The 26294-nt window shown below is 39.5% G+C and overlaps 1 long non-coding RNA gene across 2 annotated transcripts in view; it reads right to left on the reverse strand.

The window, feature by feature from the left end:
• Nucleotides 1-7759: 7759 nt before the first annotated feature.
• The window catches only part of LOC147363898 (uncharacterized), a 293279-nt gene continuing 274744 nt past the window's right edge, over nucleotides 7760-26294 (reverse strand). The window contains exons 5-6 of one of the 2 annotated variants that reach the window (XR_015133898.1): nucleotides 19467-19630; nucleotides 17478-17795 (exon numbers count right to left, since the gene is read on the reverse strand). This is a non-coding gene — a long non-coding RNA (uncharacterized LOC147363898). Of the gene's footprint in view, nucleotides 7925-17477; nucleotides 17796-19466; nucleotides 19631-26294 lie in introns of those variants that run through there. The other variant, XR_015133900.1, reaches the window with a different exon arrangement.

The following is a 26294-nucleotide window of genomic DNA, read 5'->3' on the forward strand; positions in this document are numbered from 1 at the left end:
AACAAAGTCTTATTAAAGCTTGGCTGCACAAGTGACAATGCCTGAAAACCCAGCACAACTCCATTCTCAGGAACAGGACATCATATTCAAAAGAGGTTAATTAAGTTCCACTTCATAAATTATATAGAGTTGGCCAAAGAGCAGGACTATAAAGTAACAGAACATTTCACTAGAATTTTTGTCACTGATGTCTCAACAAAAAACTTTTGTCAATACCCACTTCAGTAAACATTTTGAGGATATTTGATCAGTTGCTTTCAATCTCCTTATTCAAAAGTCCAAGGCTTTTTTGATGGCAGCATTCCATTATTTATCTCCAAACTAGCAGTGTTACACCTTTGTTCCTTATCTGAAAGTTGTCTTTTTTTAACCATATAGCCATATCCAGTGCTTCCTGTTAAAATTAAAGTAGTTAACATTAATAAATCCCTGCTACCTGGGAGGCTACAGTCGATGGGGTCACAAAGAGTTGGACATGACTGAGCAACTAAGCATACACATGCCCAGCAGTAACTAGCTACTTTTAAAATGGTATAATATTAAATAGCAAAATCAGAACTCTCCTTCCAGCAATGAAATCATGAAAGAATAAGCTTATTCCCTTAAACAGAAAACAAGTATAAAATGGACTGAAATTATTCAAAATAATCACTTCAAGAACTAAAAATGACCAAGGCAGGTCACAAATGGAGAGGTGTTTATTCGTGAAGAATGACTATTTCACTGGTTAAGAAAGGTGGATTTATGATCTTTCCATGCTGGATTGTCCCCATCTCCAACTCAGAGGATGAAAGCTGTAGCTTTACGTGCCCAGAGGTAGAAATTTGGTTTAAGGCTAAAGCACAGCAACTAGAAACCAAAGAGGAGTTTTGGATCAAGATAATCATAGGAAAGCTGAGATAAGCTCTACACATATCCCTGGGTGACTTCTAAACTATGCATGCAAGCCTTGGAGAAATGTGAAAATTTGCTGCGTCTTAAATGTATTCCTCACTCCACAGCTCATGAGGGCACAGGATAAAAGATGTATTGGCTTTTGGTGTCTGAGAATAGTCTCTGTCTAAATCACTGGCTGACTGCTGAACTACACAGACACAGAGTAGACCTCTATGGACAAAAGCTGAAGAAAATTGAGCAAAGACGTCTCACAGTGTAAACCCATCACAAAGGTAAAGGATTTTACATTTGGAGACCAGGAAAGTTAATCAACTACTAAAACAAGCATTCATTGAAAGGGCTGATGCTGAAGTTGAAGCTCCAATAACTAGGACACCAGATGGGAAGAGCTGACTCATTGGAAAAGACCCTGATGCTGGGAAAGACAGTAGGTTGGAGCAGAAGGGGACGACAGAGAATGAGATGGTTGGATATCATCACTGACTCAATGGACATGAGTTTGAGCAAACTCCAAGAGATAGTGAGGGACAGGGAAGCCTGGTGCACTGTAATCATGGGGTGGCAAAGAGTTGGATACGACTGAGTGACGGAACAACAACAACAACAACAACAAGCATAAAACAGCAACCCTCAGAAGAATAAGACAGAATTAAGAGTCACCACAATGTATCATCTAATCTCCAGCTTTCAACCAAAAGTTACTAGATGTGTGGATAAATTAATAAATGTGATACATAATCAGAAAAAAGAGTCACATATGCTAGCTAAAACAAATGTTTCAAAGCAGTCACTATGAATATGTTCCAAAATTTTTCTTAAAATGTCCAAGGAATTAAAGGAAATAAGCTAATAATAAGAAGCAAATAGGGATCTCAAGAGAAAATTTAAAAAGAGCCAAATAGGAATTGTAAAGCTGAAAATACAATAACAAAAGGTAAAAATCACTAGATAAATTTAATAGCAGCATTCAGATGACAAAAAAAAAAAAAAAAATGTGAACTTGAAATATAGAAAAGAAAGGATTAAAGATAAAAGAAGTCATTTAAAGTAGAAGCTAAACCTTTCAGAAGATCACTAAAACTGAGAAATCTTTAACTAGAATAAATATCTAGCTAAAGCTTTAGCTAGAAGAAGAAATGAATGAAATACACATTACCAATATTAGGAATGAAAAAGAGGATATCAATATAGAGACTCCAGATATTAAAAAGAAAGGGAATATTATAAACACTTAATGCCAAAAAAAAAGTTTTACTTTATGGAAAATAAGTTCTTTTTAATACAAAATTACAAATATTAACTCAAGAAAAATAAAAAAGTTGAATCCTACTCAATCAATTGAATAAATAGCATTGGCTATTTAAAATCTTCTCCCCCCCAAATAAAGGTTCAGAGAGCTTCACTGGTGAAGTCTATTACTTAAAGAAGAAATTCTGCCAATCCTGACAAAGCTTCTACAGAAACTAATTTGTGATATTTTTTTAAATTTTATTTTATTTTTAAACTTTACAATATTGTATTGGTTTTGCCAAATATCGAAATGAATCTGCCACAGGTATACATGTGTTCCCCATCCTGAACCCTCCTCCCTCCTCCCTCCCCATGAAGCCAATATTACACTGATAACCAGGCCAGGCAAAGACAACATATGAAAACTACAGACTGATATCCTTCATAAATATAAATGCAAAAATTCTTAATAAAATAATAGCAAATAAAATCCAGCAATATATAAAAAGAATAATGCATTATGATCTAAAAGGTTTATCCTAGGAACACAAATTCACTTTAAATTAAAAATCAATCAATGTCATCTATCACATCAAAAGATATTTATCTATGAATTACTTTCTCCCCTGGCACATACTTTAGTTTGTTTTCAATCACCTGTGTAATTCTGTTTATTCTTATTTTATATTTGAGGAATCAGAGATCAAGAAGAGTTCAGTAACTGGCCAAATTTCACATATCATATAAAAGGCATCAAGAATTGTAGCACGGGTCTGCCTCATCTTAAATTATTCTTTCTACTGTGAATCTTCCACTGAAGACTTTCAATAGTATGAAAAAGGAATCTTTTTAATGAATTGCTTGTGTTCCCTCAGGTAGTAACTTTGCCAACATCCTTTATATTCTGGATAATAAATACTTTATACAAAGCAGTGTGTTCCATGCTGTTGGACACATAATAACTGTTCTATTTCCCTTCAGTTCAGTTGAGTTCAGTTCAGTCGCTCAGTTGTGTCCAAATTTTTGTGACCTTATGAATCGCAGGACGCCAGGCCTCCCTGTCCATCACCAACTCCCGGAGTTCACCCAAACTCATGTGCATCGAGTCAGTGATGCCATCCAGCCATCTCATCCTCTGTTGTCCCCTTCTCCTCCTGCTCCCAATCCCTCCCAACATCAGGGTCTTTTCCAATGAGTCACCTCTTCACATCAGGTGGCCAAAGTATTGGAGTTTCAGCCTCAGCATCAGTCCTTCCAATGAACACTCAGGACTGGTCTCCTTTAGGATGGACTGGTTGGATCTCTTTGCAGTCTAAGACTCTCAAAGAGTCTTCTCCAACACCACAGTTCAAAAGCATCAATTCTTCAGCGCTCAGCTTTCTTCACAGTCCAACTCTTACATCCATACATGACTACTGGAAAAACCATAGCCTTGACTAGATGAACCTTTGTTGGCAAAGTAATGTCTCTGCTTTTGAATATGCTATCTAGGTTGGTCATAACTTTCCTTCCAAGGAGTAAGCATCTGCAGTGATTTTGGAGCCCAAAATAATAAAGTCTAACACTGTTTCCACTGTTTCCCCATCTATTTCCCATGAAGTGATGGGACCAGATGCCATGATCTTCATTTTCTGAATGTTGAGCTTTAAGCCAACTTTTTCACTCTCCACTTTCACTTTCATCAAGAGGCTTTTGAGTTCCTCTTCACTTTCTGCCATAAGGGTGGTGTTATCTGCATATCTGAGGTTATCGATATTTCTCCTGGCAATCTTGATTCCAGCTTGTGCTTCTTCCAGCCCAGCATTTCTCATGCTGTACTCTGCATATCCCTTGTATAGCATCAGATGTCCAGAATCCAGTCTCAAAAATAGTTCTGAAACCTATGAATTTGAAACATTAGATGCACAAAAGTTTCCCGTATTCCATTTGGTTAAAAAAAAGTCTGCTACCCTATGTGAGGTCCAAGGGAAAAATGAAAACGCAAAGGGCTTGAGTCCTGCTTCAGAGGATGCCTTCTTTATCCCCAAAATAATTATGGCAGTTCATGTGAGTGTGTACATGTAATTAAAATCCATCACATGAGAAAATAAAATAATATTTTATACACAAATATCCATGAATGCTCTTGCACTAGATCTATTGTACAAGATCTTTTGAAGGATTAAATAAAAGTATCATGAAGCAAAAAAAAAATCCTCAACATGAGCACATTTGGAACGTGGGAGTAAACCTTGCAGAAAATTCAGATTAGGTATATTCTTTAGAAATGTTTTCAAAAGCCCTTTTAAAAAAACACCAATATGCAAATGCATGAAACTCTTCTTTAATATTTTTAAAAAATTATTAACACCGAGCCTTCAGATTTAGACATCCATACCCTAAATCATCCCCTAGAGGAGGAAGTGGCAACTGACTCCAGTATTCTTGCCTGGATAATCTCATGAACAGAGGAGCCTGGTGGGCTGCCGTCCATGGAGTCGCAAGAGTCTATCACGACTGAGCGACTGAGCACGAGCTCACTAAACCAGATGGCTCCTTTCTCTAGCACCCATTTCCAATCTTGTTCTTACTTCCCCAGATTCCACATGGACTTTCAAACACTGTAAATCTCATTACGTAGTTAATATCTGGAAATGCAGAAGAATATAACTACCATGGCTGTCTGTTCAGAAGATCAAACCCATCTATTTTTACACTATTGATGTTAACACACACCCATATATGTATATGTGTGTGTGTATATATGCAATTTCACTATTTCCTTTATGGGTGTTTTCTATTGTTGAATATTTCTGTTCCTGGGTTTCTGCACAGACTTTCTGCGACTTCTTTATTCCACATTATTATACCTAGGAATTATGCCCATATAGTGATGAAAGCTGTGTAAAGGAAGACTTTCTATAGGTAATGATGTCTCAGATCTAAGAATTAATCTCTAAATTGTGGCTGGAAATACAGTTGGATTCTTAAGAACCATGGACTTCTTGCTAAAAATATGAGTTATCTGTCTCTATCAATGAATGGATTCCTAGAGGAACTTACACTTTTAACAAGAATACCTGGTGATTTGAATACGTATATTATGACATTGTTTGGCACTGAACTATAATTTGGAGAACGATTCAGACTTTTATAGGGGTTAGACTTTTCTTAGGTGTTTTTAGAGGGACTATAATTGTCAGTCATGAAGCAGTACTCTATAAAAGATATGGTCTTGTGGAAGGCAACTGTCAGGATATGGGAACTTTCAGAAATAAATCTCAGAATGATAGTTTAGTATTATTTAGATTACAAATTACCAAAATACAACTACTGGAACTCTGTTCTCCAGGCACGGCTTCCCTGGAGGAAACAAACACCTTCCTTGCTTATACACATTTCCTTCAACTAACAATGATACTCTGCAGCAACTCTGCCCTCAGAAAACTTCTCAAAAAGTTAAATACATTTGTATAATTATTTTAAATCCCAGCTCAAGAGTTACATATCATAAAAAGTCTTCTTTAAACAGAATACAGTGGTTGATTCCTGTATTAAAATGCCTTAAAATGAAAGTTACAGAAGTCCAAACTTGAATGGTTCAAACAATGAAAAGAAAAAAGGCACCAAGCAAATCAAAATAAAAGGCAAGGAGTAAAAGAAAAAGCTATTAATCTGGCTTCCTTGACTTTGTATTTTCCAATATTTTGGCCACCTCATGCGAAGAGTTGACTTATTGGAAAAGATTCTGATGCTGGTAGGGATTGGGGGCAGGAGGAGAAGGGGACGACAGAGGATGAGATGGCTGGATGGCTTCACCGACTAGATGGACATGAGTTTGAGTGAACTCCGGGACTTGGTGATGGACAGCGAGGCCTGGCGTGCTGTGATTCATGGGGTCACGAAGAGTCAGACACAACTGAGCAACTAACTGAACTGATGGCCAAACAGAGGAAGGGAGAAAAACTGGTTATTCCTTGTATTTATAATACATTCACAGAAATGTGGAATTGAATGTTTGCATTTAATTACTCCAGCTTCTATCATTTCTTCCTTTAGTCATCATGTTCTCTCTAGTATTACTCTCATCTCACAGCAACAATTCCCCTGCATTCATTAACATTGTTAGCTAATGTTAATGTGTGGCTTGAGATGATACGAACCCAATTGCCTGTATACTGCAAGGCTTCAAATCTGTTGTGAATAAAGAGAGGATGGAAGTACGTGGGCCAAGCGTATGAGTCAGATAGGCTCATCTCAAGAGTGAAATGCTTTCCCATTCAGTTAATGGTCGTATTGAGTCTAGCAGTTACCAGATCCTCAGGTGCCATATCACATCAATGCAGAAAACCTCCCTCTGGTCTGAACCATATTGTCATATTTCATGCAAGCCATTCCTTTCTAGTTTGCTAATATTCCAATATAGTTGTCAGACTCAGTTACGGAAATCAAGTATAAGCATATATCATAAATGCAAATATAAAACCAAATCAGTGTTAGGTCTTCACTACCTTAAACCCCTGTCGAGTCTAATTACAGCTCCCTCAAACATCCTTTCATCGGAGGACACTTTGGGTTGTTGGAAAGGTAACAGGGACCTTGCGTTAGACAATGTAATTCCTAAGGGCAAAGAGCAGGTATTTTTGACAATGGTATATGTAATGGTAGCATCTGCTTCTTAAGCAAGTCCATTCAGTTAATTAAGACCCTTCTTAATATTTAGACCCATTTAATCATTCAAAACTATTACTGCTAAGCATTTTAATATGAGTTAAGCTGAACAATAGAAATGACTGTCCAAATAACTACTACTTTGCTTCTATTGGTCTGCCCTTCAAATATATCAAAGCCAAGGACTAAAATTTAGTTTAATTACTTTTGAAAGACTTTCTGGTGCTACCATCCCATCCTTAATCATTTGGAGTCCTTAACTTCTTATACTCAGTTTGACTAATTCCAATCTTGACATAGTGACATAGTGTCCATCACTCAGTCATAGCCGACTCTTTGTATTAATTTGGCTTCCTTGACTTTGTATTTTCCAATATTTTTGCCACCTCATGCGAAGAGTTGACTTACTGGAAAAGACTCTGATGCTGGCAGGGATTGGGGGCAGGAGGAGAAGGGGACGACGGAGGATGAGATGGCTGGATGGCATTACCCATTCAATGGACGTGAGTCTGGGTGAGTTCTTATATTGGTGACAAGTTGATGCTGGAAACTTCTGGCTTACAAGAGCCAATTGTAAAAATTTAGGATTTTTTAAGCCAGTTTGGCTTCCCTGATAGCTCAGTTGGTAAAGAATCTGCCAGCAATGCAGGAGACCCTGGTTCAATTCCTGGGTCAGGAAGATCCACTGGAGAAAGGATAGGCTACCCACTTCAGTATTCTTGAGCTTCCCTTGTGGTTCAGCTAGTAAAGAATCCACCTGCAATGCCAGAGACCTGGGTTTTATCCCTGGGTTGGGAAGATCCCCTGGAGAAGAGAAAGGCTACCCACTCCAGTATCCTGGCCTGGAGAATTCCATGGACTGTACAGACCATGGTGTTACAAATAGCTGGACATGACTGAGCAACTTTCACTTTCAAGCCAGTTTTAAAACTAGAAGAAGTTGACATTAGCTAAGGTGAGAATATTTACACATGGAAATTGGTAAGCACTACAAATCAGAACTCTTTATTTTACCAGAGAGTGGGTTTACCACCACATTCATAATAGAGAAATGTCATACTAGCCAAAATTATGTTACCTTCTAATCTTTAGGAAGCTTCTCATTCAGTTTCTTCTGTCAGAAGTCTTGTAGGCTCTTCTTCAAAACCTGGAGGACAAATTCTATTTTACATGATGTTATCGATGGGCTCAATAAAGGACAGAAATGGCAGGGACCTAACAGAAGCAGAAGATATTAAGAAGAGATGGCAAGAATACACAGAAGAACTATACAAAAAAGATCTTCACGACCCAGATAATCACAATGGTGTGTGGTCACTCACCTAGAGCCAGACATCCTGAAATGTGAGTCAGGTGGGTCTTAGAAAGCATCACTACGAACAAAGCTAGTGGAGGTGATGGAATTCCATTCAAGCTATTTCAAATCCGGAAAGACGATGCTGTGAAAGTGCTGTACTCAATATGCCAGCAAATATGGAAAACTCAGCAGTGGCCACAGGACTGGAAAAGGTCACTTTTCATTCCAATCCCAAAGAAAGGCAATGCCAAAGAATGCTCAAACTACCACACAATTGCACTCATCTCACATGCTAGTAAAGTAATGCTCAAAATTCTCCAAGCCAGGCTTCAGCAATACGTGGACCGTGAACTTCCTAATGTTCAAGCTGGTTTTAGAAAAGGCAGAGGAACCAGAGATCAAATTGTCAACATCCACTGGATCATGGAAAAAGCAACAGAGTTCCAGAAAAACATCTATTTCTGCTTTATTGACTATGACAAAGCCTTTGACTGTGTGGATCACAATAAACTGTGGAAAATTCTTCAAGAGATGGGAATACCAGACCACCTGACCTGCCTCTTGAGAAATCTGTATGCAGGTCAGGAAGCAACAGTTAGAACCGGACATGGAACAACAGACTGGTTCCAAATAGGAAAAGGAGTACATCAAGGCTGTATATTGCACCCTACTTATTTAACTTATATGCAGAGTACATCATGAGAAACACTGGGCTGGAGGAAGCACAAGCTAGAATCAAGATTGCTGGGAGAAATATCAATAACCTCAGATGTGCAGATGACACCACCCTTATGGCAGAAAGTGAAGAAGAACTAAAGAGCCTCTTGATGAAAGTGAAAGAGGAGAGTGAAAAAGTTGGCTTAAAGCTCAACATTCAGAAAACTAAGATCACGGCATCTGGCCCCATCACTTCATGGCAGATAGATGGGGAAATGGCTGACCCTATTTTTGGGGGCTCCAAAATCACTGCAGATGGTGACTGCAGCCATGAAATTAAAAGATGTTTACTCCTTGGAAGGAAACTTATGACCAACCTAGATAGCATATTCAAAAGCAGAGACATTACTTTGCCAACAAAGTTTCGTCTAGTCAAGGCTATGGTTTTTCCAGTGGTCATGTATGGATGTGAGAGTTGGATTCTGAAGAAAGCTGAGCACCGAAGAATTGATGCTTTTGAACTGTGATGTTGGACAAAAGTCTTGAAAGTCCCTTGGACTGCAAGGAGATCCAACCAGTCCATCCTAAAGGAGATCAGTCCTGGGTGTTCATTGGAAGGTCTGATGTTGAAGCTGAAACTCCAATACTTTGGACACCTGATGCGAAGAGCTGACTCATTTGAAAAGACCCTGATGCTGGGAAAGATTGAGGGAAGGAGGAGAAGGGGATGACAGAGGATGAGATGGTTGGATGGCATCATCGACTCGATGGACATAAGTTTGGGTAAACTCCAGGAGTTGGTGATGGACAGGGAGGCCTGGTATGCTGCGGTTCACGGGGTCGCAAAGAGTCGGACACGACTGAGTGACTGAACTGAACTGATAGCCTTCTCTCCAAAGTTTCAGATATTTGTACTACCACAGTACCACCTATTCAACTACAATCAAAATTTAAACAGCACAACAACCTATGTGATGGTTTAGTATGGAAAAATGTCCAGAGTCTATGACTATAAATAACTAGATCAACCAAATGCCCTTTTGCCTTATCATAGGCAGAACTATTGCATTAGTAGAAGGAAGAGAATTTGACTGAAAGTGAGCCAAACAGACAAATGGGGACTAAAGGAGTGACATCATGATGTACTGCAACTTAAGTGAAAGAGAAAAAAAAAAGTTTTATTTCTAAACAGAGGCACTGTAATTTGCATTTCAGCTGCCTTGAATTCAGAACAAATTTCCAACACATGACATCACAAGATCTGCTGTCATTGCTGAGATTTCAGCCTCCATTAAGGCCATCTATATCCTTACTGTCAACCCTCAGAATTTTCATTCCTTTTCATAAGTATTTCTTCTTCAACTCTCAAAACTTTCAATCATTTTCATGAGTATTTCTTCCTTGCAAGTGAAAGGCCTAATTAACAATAATAACATAATTATTATAATCTATAATCCATACTGGGTAATACAGCATTAATTACTCAATAAGGGTAATGGATTACAGACTTTTTAGGTTTTTTTTTAATATATAATTCAAGAATCTGCATGGGCTCCCCTAGTGGCTCATTTGGTAAAGAATCTGCCTGCAGTGCTGAGACTTGGGTTTGACCCTTGGGTGGGGAAGATCCCCTGGAGAAGGAAATGGCAACCCACTTCAGTATTCTTGCCTGGAGAATTCCATGGATAGAGGAGCCTGGTGGATCACAGTCCATGGGGTGGCAAATAGTTGGGCATGACTGTGTGACTAACTTTCACTTTCAGAATCTGGACACTGACCCTGTAGGTCTCCCAACTCTACCACCAATGGTTGGGCATCCTGCCTGATAACTAAATTCCATGGATGTATATAACTAATTTCCACAGGAAAAATCATAGCCTTGACTAGACGAACCTTTGTTGGCAAAGTAATGTCTCTGCTTTTGAATATGCTATCTAGTTTGGTCATAACTTTCCTTCCAAGGAGTAACCGTCTTTTAATTTCATGACTGCAGTCACCATCTGTAGTGATTTTGGAGCCCAGAAAAATAAAGTCTGACACTGTTTCCACTGTTTTCCCATCTATTTCCCATGAAGTGATGGGACCGATGCCATGATCTTTGTTTTCTGAATGTTGAGCTTTAAGCCAACTTTTTCACTCCATGGCTGAACTTTAAGATTCTTTAGAAACCTTAAATATCTTTAAGATCCAGGCATGTACTTTATAAGTTTCAGGAAATTATTTTCAAAAATGCTACATGAATATTGAATGGAAGCACTTTAAGAAAAAAGTTTTCATAACTTTCAAAAGGTTCTTAGGATTCATGACTCTATAAAGTTTACGAATGACTTCATTTTTACTCTATATTGTTCTTAGACTTTGTTTTCATCAAGGTAAAGCTAACACCTTTAACAAATAGTGTCAGCCAATAGGATATTATTTATTGTTCATGTGAAAATATGGGGCAAGTAAATAGGTTGTCAGGAAAATTTTTATTAATGACATCATCCAAAGATACAAGTTGATGGAAGCTTTGCCATCTTCAACATATGTCTTCCAAAGTTTTCCTATAGTTTTTATTTATTCCAGTCAGTCATAATGAAAATAAGTAAGGAGGAGTTCATATGCTGCTGCTAAGTCACTTCAGTTGTGTCTGACTCTGTGTGACCCCATAGACGGCAGCCCACCAGGTTCCCCCGTCCCTGGGATTCTCCAGGCAAGAACTCTGGAGTGGGTTGCCATTTCCTCCTCCAATGCATGAAAGTGAAAAGTGAAAGTGAAGTCGCTCAGTCGTGTCCAACTCCTAGCGACCCCATGGACTGCAGCCTACCAGGCTCCTCTGTCCATGGGATTTTCCTGGCAAGAGTACTGGAGTCGGGTGCCATTGCTTTCTCCGGAGTTCATATGGATGATTATAAATCAAGACTGTTAATGGTGCATGGTATTTACATACCACAGTCTAGAACTCAGTCATATGCCATCTGGGTTTTGATGGACACTTAATTCCTAACTCAGCTTGAGTAATGCTATTTGTGCTTTCTCTTAACTTTTACATTTTGATGGTTTAACTAGTTTCATATCTTCTTTAAGGGATCAATTCACTGTGTCCCCTACAATAAAAGATCTCTTGGTCTTGGATGATGTTTCTTTCTTCAGACTTTGTCAAATTATGTTGACACGCTTCAATTCCTAATCTAGACATTCCTCAAATCCCTTCTTACCATTGCATGGATTCTTCTAATAGATAAATTAGCACCTCATTTTGGGCAACTAGTTCTACTTGACCCAAAACTGAGTTAATGTTGATTTTAGACCCATAAAACAATATTTACAGCCCTCCTAACTTTGAATTCTATACATTCCTAAATAAGATGATTAGATAATTATGAAGTCCAAATCAGTGAACTCTGGACAAAACATGCTTCAACCCCACACATGATTCACTGGTATTTCATATAGACAATAGTGCATTCTCTTTACACTACTCAAGAAAGCATGCAACAATCCTTTTATCTCCATTGAGATCCATTAGATGACTTATAACTCTTGGCCTGTCAGTCAAGTACAAGAGCTCAGAAAAAGAGCAGAATTACAAAGTCTTAGACACAGGCCACTGAACTATGCCTTACAAGAAAAGAGCAATGTTGTGAATGAATATCTGGGACATAATTATTCTGAGGACTGGAACACACAAAATAGTGTTGTGGAAAACTGTGTAAAATAACACATATTTAAGGTTCACTAATTTTCATACAATTTATTAATGTATATGTTGCATATTAACTGGGTGTACTGAAATGAGTAGATAAATAATAATATATCTGGAAAAATACTCTGGCAATATTTTTAAACCTAATGTATGTTGCTGTAAGAAAGATGCAGTAGTAACATGATAATTCTTTTAAAATACCTCCTATCTCAGACTTTTCACAAATTCAGATTACCTCCTTTCAGCACAGTTACAAACAATAGATTGATTTGAAGCATTTCTCTATGAAGTGGCTGACATCTGACTTGAACAATATTCTGTGATTCATCAATAAATTTCATCACTAAGCATGCTCAGTTAGTGACTGAAGCTTGCATGCATTAAATCAAAAGACACTTGTTCCTTGGAATAAAGATGATAACAAATATAGACAGTATATTCAAAAACAGAGACATTGCTTTGCTGACAAATGTCCATATAGTCAAACTATGGTTTTTCCAGTTGTCAAGTATGGCATAAGGAAGGCTGAGTGCTGAAGAAGTGATGCTTTTGAATTGTGATGCTGGAGAATACTCTTGAAAGTCCCCTGGACAGCAAAGAGATCAAACCAGACAATCCTAAAGGAAATCAGTCCTGAATATTCAATGGAACGACTGATGCTGAAGCTGAAGCTCCTATTCTTCGGCTACCTGATGCAAAGAGCTGACTCACTGGAAAAGACCCTAATGCTGGAAAGATTGATGATAGGAAGAGAAGGAGGCAACAGAGGATGAGATGGTTAGGCAGTATCATCGACTCAACAGATATGGGTTTGAGCAAACTCTGGGAGATAGTGAAGGACCAGGAAGCCTAGTGTGCTACAGTCCATGGGGTCACAGAGTCAGACATGACTGAGCAACCGAACGACAACAATAATGCTCATTTGCTATTAACTGAAATTAGTCCCACCTTTTCATGGCTAATGACAACATCAGACTCAGAATATTAAAACTGAAAATTGTATAAATTCATCTCTTGAAGTGAGGTTAAGAGAATGGTCCAAGTTCAAGGAGCAAATTTACCAGTGGCATCGGGATGGTAAGCCAGTGGTCTTTCTACCTTGTCACTTTGAACTCTCATTTGGAACACTATACAGTCCATGGAATTCTTCAGGCCAGAATACTGGTGTGGGTAGCCTTTCCCTTCTCCAGGGGATCTTCCCAACCCAGGGATCGAACTCAGGTCTCCCACATTGCAGGCTGATTCTTTACCAACTGAGCTATCAGGGAAGCCCTATACTTGTTTAATTTCAGGCTCTATGCAATTGTGTGGACCACAGATTGGAGTGTACTGTAAAGTGTGCATTATTCTTTGCACACTAAGATGATGCCAGCATCAGGAGGGTTTGCCAGAAAAGAATCAATGTTTGACTAAGAATAAAAATGCACTACATAAACCATAAGGACAGTTGTTTTAGCCTCCAAACATGTTTTTAAATTTTTATCATATTTTTAAGTCTCCCGAAACAAACAAAAAAAAGAATCCTGTATTAACTTTTTCATTTCCTTTTCCTTTTAAGAGAACAAGGGGAGCAAAGGGCACAACATGGCTCCTTTTTCAGAACCTGAAAGTCCCCTTTGAATTCAACAGAATATAAGTGGCATTATTTACTGAAATTTCTTTGAGGCTAATAGTTGGCATTTCTTCCAAATATAGCTTTATATGACTATAAAAATTAGCACAAACAGCATCTATATTCATTAGCTGCCCAGAGTATGAGCACCTATGATGAGTTTAAGGCCATCTCACCACAGAAGTCAGAAAATGGAATTAAAGAGAAAAAAAAATAATGAGTATGGGGTTCAAAAGGTTCTCTCTAATGTGCATCAAGCAGTTTTGCATAATGCAAGTAACGGCAGGAATTTGCTATTTAGCAGTGATGGGTCATGCACGAACTGGGTTTCTCCCGATCCCCTGTTGGGCTGGCAGCATGTGCTCTGCACCAGTCATCTGCCAACATGGAAAGGATGCTAACAGATTTCCCTGTAATGAGCTCGGTGGACTGGAGCGCTAGTTAAAGGAGAAGGTCAAAGATTCATGTTTGTTTCGTTTCATCCAGCAGGTCCATGTCTTCCTCAGATGTGCACAAGTTCGCTTTATCTTGCTTGCTACTGTTTCATGCTAAATTAGCCAACCCGTCAGATGGGATCAAGGTAAAAAGGTTGGAGCAGCTAAAAAATTCCAAAAAAATTAGAACAACATACAGAAAAGTCTATCACCTACATACATTATTAGCACACATTCTCATTTTTCAGTCTTTAATGAAGTTTGGGTGAGCCTTCAAGATACAGAATTCTGAGAAAGTGAACATTATATTAAAAACAAAATATTCCCCAAAGGCATAATGCTAGTGTTCAGCCTAAAAGCACATCAAGCTCTTAGGCACATCATTATTTTTCGCCAGTAAATAAATATGAAGTGAGCTCCTGAACATGTCCAAAGTGGCAACATTTTTGTTGAACTGAAAGATTCAAAAAGGAAAAGACACAAAAGTAAAAGTCCAAATGAATATGTCATGTCAGGTTGAATTCTGTTAAGTCTTCATCTAACATACTCTTATTCCAGTTATTAATGACCTACCTCAAATAATCTTTCTCGGCAGCCCTAACCCAATCACTGCATATACAAAAAAAAAAAAAAAAAAACTTTCTAGAAATGTTAGTGCAGAATTCCACTTTTCTGATAGTCCTCCATTTTTCTCCTATATTATATACGGTTCTCCTATAATGGTCAGAGTCTCAGCAGACACAGACTAGCACTCAAATGGCTCAAGAGAACTAACAATACATTTGCAAAGATGTGGGAAGGGTTAATGAAACGAGAAATAGATAATGAGGACACAGAGATTAGTCACAGTGAAACATCACCAGCATCCAAAGACACGAAAGAGCAAGGAGGGCAGAGACCTTTACTGTAGGATGGAGAGCTTGGCAATGGAAAGGGGTTGTTCTAGAAGAGCCGTAGTTATGGAGGAAACACACATTACCAGAAAGCACAGGCCAGATCTGGAGCAAGTAGAAAAGAAAGGGCCTGACCTCTCCCCACCTTCCAGTCTTCTACTTCTGTCTCACTTTGGCCAAGCCCAACCATGAGACAAAAGGCCAGATGACTCAGAGAGCCCAGGGAGAACCTTTGAGTGAGGAAGTAGGGCAGATATAGCAAGGTAAATAACCACATGGCATATCTCCTTTGTGGCTCCCTGAGATCAAACTGTGTTTTCTTTTCTCTGATGCTCAGCATTTAGCAGAATCTAATGCACAGTATTTGCTCAACAACCATTGAACAAACAGCCAGCTGAGCCTGAAAGGATAAAGACTGTCATTGATTCCAATGACAATTATGTTATTCCACTATATCATTGTGATCCAGGCTTACTTGTCCAACTTCTCAGTCCATCTCTTAGAAAAGATGGACCATTTATGAAACCTTGAGCCTTAGGTTCATGTCATCTTACAAACTAGCCCAGAACTGACCTGCTTTATCTTCAAGGTGTCTTCCTGATCTTACAAGCAAGACCAGGCTACCTTCATGTAATTCTCAGTGTTCCATATGATGCCTGGGATAGAAAGAATAGAATATCAGTGATACATCATCATTCACTGAAAACTGTTCTCTAAACCAGGGGTCATGACCTCCAGGATCTAATGCCTGATGATCTGAGGTAGAGCTGATGTAATAATAGTAGAAATAAAGATCACAACAAATATAGTGTGCATGAATTATCCAAAACCATCCCCCTCTCCGGCTCTATGGAAAATATTTCTTCCACAAAACCAGTCCCCAGTGCCACAAAGGTTGGGGACCTCTGCTCTATACAATATCTAATGTTGTTATTTCATACAGAATCAGTCATCACTTCTCTTACCCTAAAAAAGAGATCCCTACTGTATCAGTCAGTAAGTCAGTTCAGTGGCTCAGTTGTGTTCAACTCTTTGCGACCCCATGGACTGCAGCACACCAGGCTTCCCTGTCCATCACCAACTCCTGGAATTTACTCAGACTCATGTCCATTGAGTCGGTGATGCCATCCAACTATCTCATCCTCTGTCTACCCTTCTCCTCCCGCCTTCAATCTTTCTCAGCATCAGGGTCTTTTCAAATGAGTCAGTTCTTCACATCAGGTGGCCAAAGTTCGGAGATTCAACTTCAACATCAGTCTACTCTATAAGTATGTGATAGGTAAGGTATCACAAAACTCTTTTTTCATCTCTTCCCTCTTTCTTCAACGGTGTCATGATTCTTGTAATTTAATCAATTGTCTTTTAGAGGCTGAACTACAGACTGGTTCAATTTTTCAAATTGTAAGCCATTAGTAGATAGTGAAATCAATTAAGCTGACCATGACTAGAATTCTTTAATGAGAAAGTATAGAACAGGATAGGACGAAAACAAACAGAATAAAACAAAAGAGACAAAACAGAATGTATTACAGATAATAAAGTAGCTGTGGTTGTTATGAACTATATGTTTGTGTTTGTGTATGCACATATGTATTGTGTTGTGGTATAAAATGTATTTATTATTATATGCAATCATAAAAAGATGTTTGAAAGTCACTGTACTACATAGACATTCTTTGAAAAGTATCTGTACTACAAAGGGGTTAGTTCTGACCCATCCTTCTGAAATGGAAGTATCAATAACATATCTTGCTTGTATCTTCTTTCTCATTTTACGTATTTACACTCAGGATATACATAATTCATTTGATTAATAAGCATGAAAAGGAGTTTTTCCTTATAATTAACCTAAGCCTTCGTGCTGAAAATAAACTCTGTTCTTATGGTACCATCATTAATATACAATTTTCCACATAACTCCCTTTTATGTTGAAGATACTTTTTAAGTCTTTGGCTTTGTCACCTTATTTTACTTAAATGTTAGGTTGAGTTTTGTTTCCTACCTCGTTTTATGTACTGCTTTGTCTCATTCAAGTACACTTCTGGAAAGCAAGATGGAAAGAAATAGAAATAATTTCTCATAGACCAGGAAAGAGGACTTTGTCACAAAGAGACTAACCTTTTTCTCAAATTCCATATTTTCTTCTCCAAAAGCATCACGGGGCTTCCTGGGTAGTGCTAGTGGTAGAGAACCCGCTTGTCAAGACAGTAAGAGAGGCGAGTTTAACACCTGAGTCGGGAAGATCCCTAGAGGAGGAAATGGCAGCCCATTCCAGTATTAGACAATCCTATGGACAGAGCAGCTTGGTGGGCTACAGTCCATGGTGCCCCAGAGTCTGACCCAACTGACATGACTCAGCAGGCACACAGAGGTACTGTGATCTCAAAGTCATTGATTGAGACACTGGTAACGTCGAGATTCATATGAAGAAACATCCTAAAACAAAAAAGCATTAAAAGTTATATTTGTGTTTCTAGATAAATGGGCAAGTTACTCAGTTTTTGAAACTATTAAGTTGAATATCATAATACTTAACTGTGAATTAATTAATGTGAATTGCTCAGTGCCATATCTAGCTTCGAGTAGGTACTAACAAATAGATGTTATCCAAACATTGACAGAGTCCTCAGGACATCGAGATTTGGACTCCTTTCAGTGCTTACACCTGGGCTCTTGCTCATTTTAAGTCATTATCTTCAGATTAAATCAGAGGCATCAATTTGATAATTGTAAGAATCAGGTGTCTGATCATAACTGCCACTTTCCCTGAAGCCAAGGTTTCATCCTGGGGTCCAGAACTGCGAGGGCTACGAGAACGTACCTCTCTAATCTGCAGCTGCAGGGAATACAATGGACCTATAGCACCAGCTGCTACCCTGTGACATCCATTCTTTCCTTACTGAGGACAAAGAGTGATTGATCAAGATGGCAAAACAGGACTTGGAACTCCTCTATCCCCACAAATGCATCCAAAAAATATATCTACATGGGGAAGAATTTCCACTAAAAACTAACTGGGGACTGGCTGAAGGACTCCCATACAATGAAGACCTTATGAAATATGCAGACAGAATCGGTAGGGAGGGAAGAGGTGTCATCAGGTCAGAACCTGTGTCCCTTGGAGGCAACTCGGGGAAAAGGGAGCGTGCCCGGGTGATGACCTGATTTGGGGCGTGAGCGGATTAAGCCACACATTGGATGCCCTTGCCCTGGGTTCTGACAAAGGGGAAATGGACCCCCTGGCCGGTTGGAGGGCCAGTAGAACGCACAGGAGAGCTGTGGAAAGCCTGGACTTGGCCTGTAAAGGAGCACGCGCGTGCTGGCTTACTCCCGAAGCGGGGCAGAGAGGGCGGATGGAAAACTGTTGGGGCGGCCGTCTGGTTTTCAGCTCCTGTCCAGCACGTGGCCCAGTCAGAGCCAGCGAACACGCCAGGCCTGTTCACCTCACATCACAGCTCCACGCTGGAGTTAGGGCTGCCACACACAAGGCAAGAGCCGTGCTGCAGAACACAGAGGCGACCTAGTCCCAGAGCGGTGTCCGAGGGGGAAGGGGACAGCCACGACTGGCACTTACACAGACAGCGCGTCAGAAAACGGCCCCCATCCCCGACACTGACACAACCACAGCCCACCCCCCAGTGCACAGGGAGCGCTCCCCAGGCCCCTGTAGCTTGACTCAGCATCCCGGTGGGGGGCGGGCAGAAGCTGAGGGGAGTAACGGCTGAGAGAGACAAAGGATGCTCTGCCCCTAAAGCTGAGTTTAAGCCGGACAGGGACAGCCATTCCTGTTGCTTACTCAGGCAGCCGAGCGGAAGCAGCCCGGACCTCTGTGCGGGGCGGGCCTGCTGCCCCACCACAAGCAGAGCGCCTGCATGGAGCCTTCTTGCTGCAGCACGGCTCCCCTCTGGGGCAAGGCTGCTGATGCTGGGAGAAGGGGGAACACGCACTTAACGGGAACAGAGCCAGTCCAGACCCAACCCTCTGAACCTAGGTTCTGGGAACTGGCGGTACTGCACCATCTCCAATAGTGTGTCGAGAGCCACTGAGCAGAGGAGAAAGCCTGCCTGATACCCGGCCCCTGCCCTAGCCCTCCCTTTCCAGACCCACCTTGTATCAAGTTGGTGGCTGAGGGCACACCCGGAGAAAAGAAGGGACATGTATTCCCATCAAATCCAGCTCTCTTGCCAAAGTGACTGAACACACACAGACTGTCCAGGGATGCTCCAACGTAAGCACACACCTTCAAGATGACGACAGGTGAACTGTTTCACCTAGATGTTTAGAGACAGAGAAATTAAGTAAAAGGAGAAGCCAGAGGAACCAGACTCAAAAAAGTAAGAGAAAACCCCTGGGGAAAAAAAAATTTAATGAGAATATTAATAAGAAACTAGTAATTTCTTTAAAGTCAGAACTGAAGAATACAATAATTGAAATGAAAAACACACTAGAATGAATGAATAGCAAACTCAGTGATTAAGAACATCTAAGTGATCTGGAGGATAGAAAAATGGAAACCACACAAAGAGAACAGCAAAAAGGAAAACACAGTTTAAAATATGAGAATAGTTTAAGAGATCTCTCAGATACCACTGAGCATACCATTATTTGCATTACAGGTGTCTCAGAAGGAGATCTGGAGAAAATGATGAAAAACATAATTGATAAAATTATACCTGAAAATGTCCCAAACATAAAGAAAGAATGAAATACCTAAGTACAGGAAGCACAGAAGGGAGTGGTATAATATACTCAAAGAGCTGGAAGAGAAAATATGCAAACAAGGATACTGTACTCAATTTGGTTTTAGAATTGAGGGAGAGATAAATAACTTCTCCAACAAGCAAAAATTAAATAAGAGTTCATCAAGACTAAATCTCCCCTAAAAGAAATGTTACATAGCTTTCTGTAACTGGTAAATAAAAGGCTATAATGAATAGCCTCTTGAGAAATTTGTATGCAGATCAGGAAGCAACAGTTAGAACTGGACATGGAACAACAGACTGGTTCCAAATAGGAAAAGGAGTTTGTCAAGGCTGTATATTGTCACCCTGTTTATTTAACTTATATGCAGAGTACATCATGAGAAACGCTGGACTGGAAGAAGCACAAACTGGAATCAAGATTGCTGGAAGAAATATCAATAAGCTCAGATATGCAGATGACACCACCCTTATGGCAGAAAGTGAAGAGGAACTCAAAAGCCTCTTGATGAAAGTGAAAGTGGAGAGTGAAAAAGTTGGCTTAAAGCTGAACATTCAGAAAACGAAGATCATGGCATCTGGTCCCATCACTTCATGGGAAATTGATGGGGAAACAGTGGAAACAGTGTCAGACTTTATTTTTCTGGGCTCCAAAATCACTACAGATGGTGACTGCAGCCATGAAATTAAAAGACGCTTACTCCTTGGAAGGAAAGTTATGACCAACCTAGATAGCATATTCAAAAGCAGAGACATTACTTTGCCAACAAAGGTCCGTCTAGTCAAGGCTATGGTTTTTCCAGTGGTCATGTATGGATGTGAGAGTTGGACTGTGAAGAAGGCTGAGCGCCGAAGAATTGATGCTTTTGAAGTGTGGTGTTGGAGAAGACTCTTGAGAGTCCCTTGGACTGCAAGGAGATCCAACCAGTCCATTCTGAAGAAGATCAGCCCTGGGATTTCTTTGGAAGGAATGATGCTGAAGCTGAAACTCCAGTACTTTGGCCACCTGATGTGAAGAGTTGACTCATTGGAAAAGACTCTGATGCTGGGAGGGATTGGGGGCAGGAGGAGAAGGGGACGACAGAGGATGAGATGGCTGGATGGCATCACTGACTCGATGGACGTGAGTCTAAGTGAACTCCAGGAGTTGGTGATGGACAGGGAGGCCTGGCATGCTGCGATTCATGGGGTCGCAAAGAGTCGGACACGACTGAGCGACTGATCTGATCTGATCTGACAGGAAAGAGAAGGTAAATATATACTAAAGGCTGAGGATTAACCACTTAAGGCAGTGTGAAGATTAAAGAGGGGGCTTCCCTGGTAGCTCAAGGGTAAAGTATGTGCCTGCCAATGCAGGAGACACAGATTCAATCCCTGGCCCGGAAAAATCCCAAATGCCATGGAGCAGCTAAGCCCGTGCACCACAATTATTGAGCCTGTGCTCTAGAGCCTGGGAACTACAACTACTGAGCCCATGCACCTCAACTACTGAAGCCCACACACCCTAGAGCCTGTGCTCTGCAACAAGGGAAGCCCCAACAATCAAAGCCTGCACACTGCAACAAAGAGTAGCCCCCTTCTCTCATTTCTACAGAAACCAGAGAAAAGTCCATGCAGCAATGAGGACTCAGCTCAGCCAAAAGTAAATAATTATTTTTAAAATTATAAAATCAACCATAAGTACAATATACAATGAAAAGTAAGCAAGTAAGTATTAGTCGCCCAGTTGTGCCTGACTCTTTGCAACCCCATGGACTGCAGCCCACCAGGCTCCTCTGTCCATGAGATTTTCCAGGCAAGGATACTGGAGTGGGTTGCTATTTCCTCTTCCAGGGGATCTTCCCAACCCAGGGATCGAACCTGGGTTTCCTGCACTGCAGGCAAATTCTTTACCAACTGAGCTATAAGGGAAGCCCTTAAAGATGTAAGATATGAAATCAAAAACACAAAATGTGAGGGAGAAGAGTAAAAAATATAAAGTACAGGATTGTATATAACAAAGTAACAGATTCACAGATACAGAAAGTAAACTACTGAACATTAGTTGGTAGAGGGAAGTGGGAAGGGGCAAGATAGGAATATGGGGTTAAAAGATACAATTGACTATGCTTACAATAGATAAGCAATAAAGATATATAGCACAGCATGGGGAAAGATAGCAATTATTTTGTAATAACTTTAAATGGAGCATGATCTAGTAATATAAAAGATTAAATCTTTATGGTGTACACATGGAACTAATACTGTAAATGTAAATCAACTATACTTCAGTATTTTTTTAAAAATAGATTTTCTCACAGAATGAGCAGGGCATGGATACTGAGACACGCTTATTCCTGGGAGATGAAGGATTCCTCTGATGGGTTAACTCTGGGATTAGAACTACCCAACAGCCTTGATAAACCCTTTTAGAGCTACACCACTATCCGAGACGGTCTCACCCTACCTTCCATCTTCCCTGTCTCCTTCATCTAAGACAGACCCGCACTGTGGTCCTTGAACTCCCCAGCCTCCTCCCACTTTTTTTCCCATTGTTGTTCACAGATCTCATCCCTAATAAAACTCTCACATTTCAGCAGTATCTGCTTTCAGAAAGTCCAGATTGCTAACATAATAATTCATAATATGTGTGCAAATTTGAGTAGGAACATATATCCCATTTTCATAGTAAGAATATCTACCAGTTTCATCAGTTTTTTTTTTAAGTGGTCTGTGACTGAAAAATATTAAAAAAAACTATTGCCTCTTCCAGTTCTATTCAAATTTTAGATAATGCCACTGCCACTGCTCCAAAGCCAAAAAGATCTTAGAGAAAGATCAGCATAAATTATACTATATGTCTAAGTGCTCATTTGACATCATTTTTATATTTTAAGGCTCTATTTTTATTGGCAACACAAAATTAGGTTGAACTAAATTATTTATACTATCGATATCTGCTTTTTCTTTGGTTTCCTATGACCGAAATATCCTAAGTTTTTAATGTCCTGTTAATCTAGAGTCATTTGATTATCCTGTTACTCTGAACTTAACTTTGCTTCTCCCAGTTGACTGCTTTACATCCCTTGAAATCCACTATTTTGGTACTTGCGCAGTTAACCTTCTGAATCTCTCAAGGTGGCATTTAGAAAACATTTACTTTCCTTAATAAAAACAAAAACATATATATATATGTTTTTGTTTTATATATATATTATATATATAGTTATATATATTATATGCTATATATAATACATTACTCTAGGGTCCTTTCCTTTGATTCATTGGATTACATTGGAAAAATCATTAAAATTTGAAGGCAAATAAAATTAATTTTTTACAAGTTAAAGCATACACAAAAGCATTCAAAACTTAACATTATAAAAACTTTTAAGTGCACATTTTGCATTTTTAATGCTACTAGAATCTCAAAGGTTTGGAACTTACAAAATCAGGACTTGCATTCAATTATACTGTATCTTCTATTTCAAATCATATATAGAATATTTACCAGAATGAAGGGCTGCCTTAAAAACTATCCCTCTCTCTTCATTTCTTACACTTGCAATTTATTTTTCCAGCTTTATTGAAATGTAACTGGCATACAACAGTTATAAATTTAAGGTTTACAACCTATCGATTTGAATCACTTTAGTACTGCAAGATCACTGCAGTTTTAGCTAACACCACCATCATGTCACATAATTACCACTTCTTCTATGTGGTGAGAACATTCAGATCTAGAGGGGTGTGGTGGAGGGGTGGGAGGGAGACCCAAGAGGAAGGTCATATATGTATACATATGGCTGATTCGCTTCACTATGCAGAAGAAACTAACACAACATTGTAAGGTAATTTACACTGTAGTTAAAAAAAAAAAAAAAGTCTACTCTGTTAGCAGCATTCAAGTATATAGCACAGAATCTTTTTTAACTTATTTAAACTAAAAGTATAATGCCCTTGATTCCATCCTTGTCTTCACATGGATGTTTTTGTTAAATGGCTACATCGTGTCCCACTCTTCTGCAAATCCAAGAACGGTAGCCTGCTGGGCTCTTCTGTCCCTGGGATTTCCCAGGCAAGCATACTGGACCGGGTTGCCGTTTTCTGCTCCAGGGATCACCCCTATTCAGGGATCAAAGCTGCATCTGCTGTATTGGCAGGCAGACACTTTACCACTGAGTGACCTGGGAAGCCCATCGCACATACATACATACAAACACACAGATCACGCTTTCTTTATCCATTCATCTATCAGTGCATGTTTAGGCTGTTTCCGTATCTTGGGAATTGTAAATAATGCTGTGCTAAACAGGAGGGTGCAGACATCTTTTCGAGTTAGTGGTTTTGCTTTCTGCGAATAAACACCTAGACGTGGGATTGCTGGATCATATATAATTCTGTTTTTAATTTTGAAGGGAAAATTCATTTTGTTTGCCATAGCGGTTGCACCAATTTATATTCCCACCAACACAGCACAAGCTTTCCCTTTCCTCCATATGCTGCTAGTGCTTGCCATTTCTCATTTTTTAGTACTAGCCATGTTAACAAGTGTGTGGGTGACATCTCATAGTGGTTTTGATTCCCATTTTCCTACTGATTAGTGATGTTGAACATATTTTCATGTACCTGTTACTTATCTGTATGTCTTTTTTGGAAAAAAAAAAATCTCTATTCAGAACTTCTGTCCATTTTTAAAATCAGACTGTTTGGGTTTTTGCTATTGGATTGTATGAGTTATTTATATATTTTGGATATTAGTCCTTTATCAGATATATGATTTGCAAATATGTTAGGATGCCTTTTCATTTTGTTTATAGTTTCCTTTGCTGTGTAGAAGTTTTTTAGTTTTCTGTAGCCCTATAATATAGCATCGTTGGCAATAATCATCACACTTACATTAGGTCCCCAGATCTTGTTAATCTGGAAGATTGCACCCTTTGACCAATATTGGTGATTTATATTGTAATGCATTTTCTTAAACAGAGAGTCTTTGATCCTCCCTTCTAAATAAAATAGGTACCTTTTCATCTCTTCCTGTTCATACTACTTAAGCACAGTTTGGGCTCTTCTGATTGTTTGTAAACCCAATCAATATCTGGCTCCTTAAGATTCTGTGATCAAAGCCTTGAGATTCCACATTAATCTCTTTTACCTACCAACAGACCCTGGTAATTCTGCCTCTCTAATTGCTATGAGAACTTTACCTGTATGGTATTACACTTTCCATCAGGCCTGGTTTGGGGCTCCCATCTCCCAAATTAATCACACAACTAACACTCGTTTAACCTGACACAATTTTTTTTTTTTCTTTAAGTTCTGTCTCATTTTCTAGGGGAACTCCCTTTTAGCTTCCCACTATGCTTCTAGCCTTTATATAAGGACTTGACTCCAGGTAAATGGTAAAAAGCTATTTCAATACCTTAGGTCAAATGAATATTTGCATAGAGCTTTCTGGAGGTGTTTCTCCTGCAAGTCTGTCTCCACCAGCCCTTAATTCTAACATATAGAATGTGCAGACGATTTAGATAATAGAAATGAACTTTCAGTTCAAGAAAGTCGTCTAAACAACAAATACTAAACTCTCATCTTGATTGTTATGTTCAGTTCAGTTCAGTTGCTCAGTCATGTCCGACTCTTTGTGATCCCATGGACTGCAGCATGCCAGGCCTCCCTGTCCAACACCAACTCCTGGAGCCCATGCAAACTCATGTCCATTGAGTCGGTGATGCCATCCAACCATCTCATCCTCTGTCATCCCCTTCTCCTCCTTCCCTCAATCTTTCCCAGCATCAGGGTCTTTTCAAATGAGTCAGCTCTTCGCATCAGGTGGCCAAAGTATTGGAGTTTCAGCTTCAACATCAGATCTTCCAATGAACATCCAGGACTGATCTCCTTTAGGATGGACTGGTTGGATCTCCTTGCAGTCCAAGGGACTCTCAAGAGTCTTCTCCAACACCACAGTTCAAAAGCATCAGTTCTTCAGTGCTCAGCTATCTTTATAGTCCAACTTTCCCATCCATACATGACTACTGGAAAAACCATAGCCTTGACTAGACGGACCTTTGTTGACAAAGTAACGTCTCTGCTTTTGAATATGCTATCTAGGTTGGTCATAACTTTCCTTCCAAGGAGTAAGCATCTTTTAATTTCATGGCTACAATCACCATCTGCAGTGATTTTGGAGACCAAAAAAGTAAAGTCTCTCACTGTTTCCCCATCTATTTGTCATGAAGTGATGGGACCAGATTCCATG

Source organism: Bos grunniens, chromosome 10 (assembly GCF_055505025.1).
Source record: "Bos grunniens cultivar Pamir isolate PY7600 chromosome 10, Bosgru_T2T1.0, whole genome shotgun sequence".
NCBI lineage: Eukaryota > Metazoa > Chordata > Mammalia > Artiodactyla > Bovidae > Bos > Bos grunniens.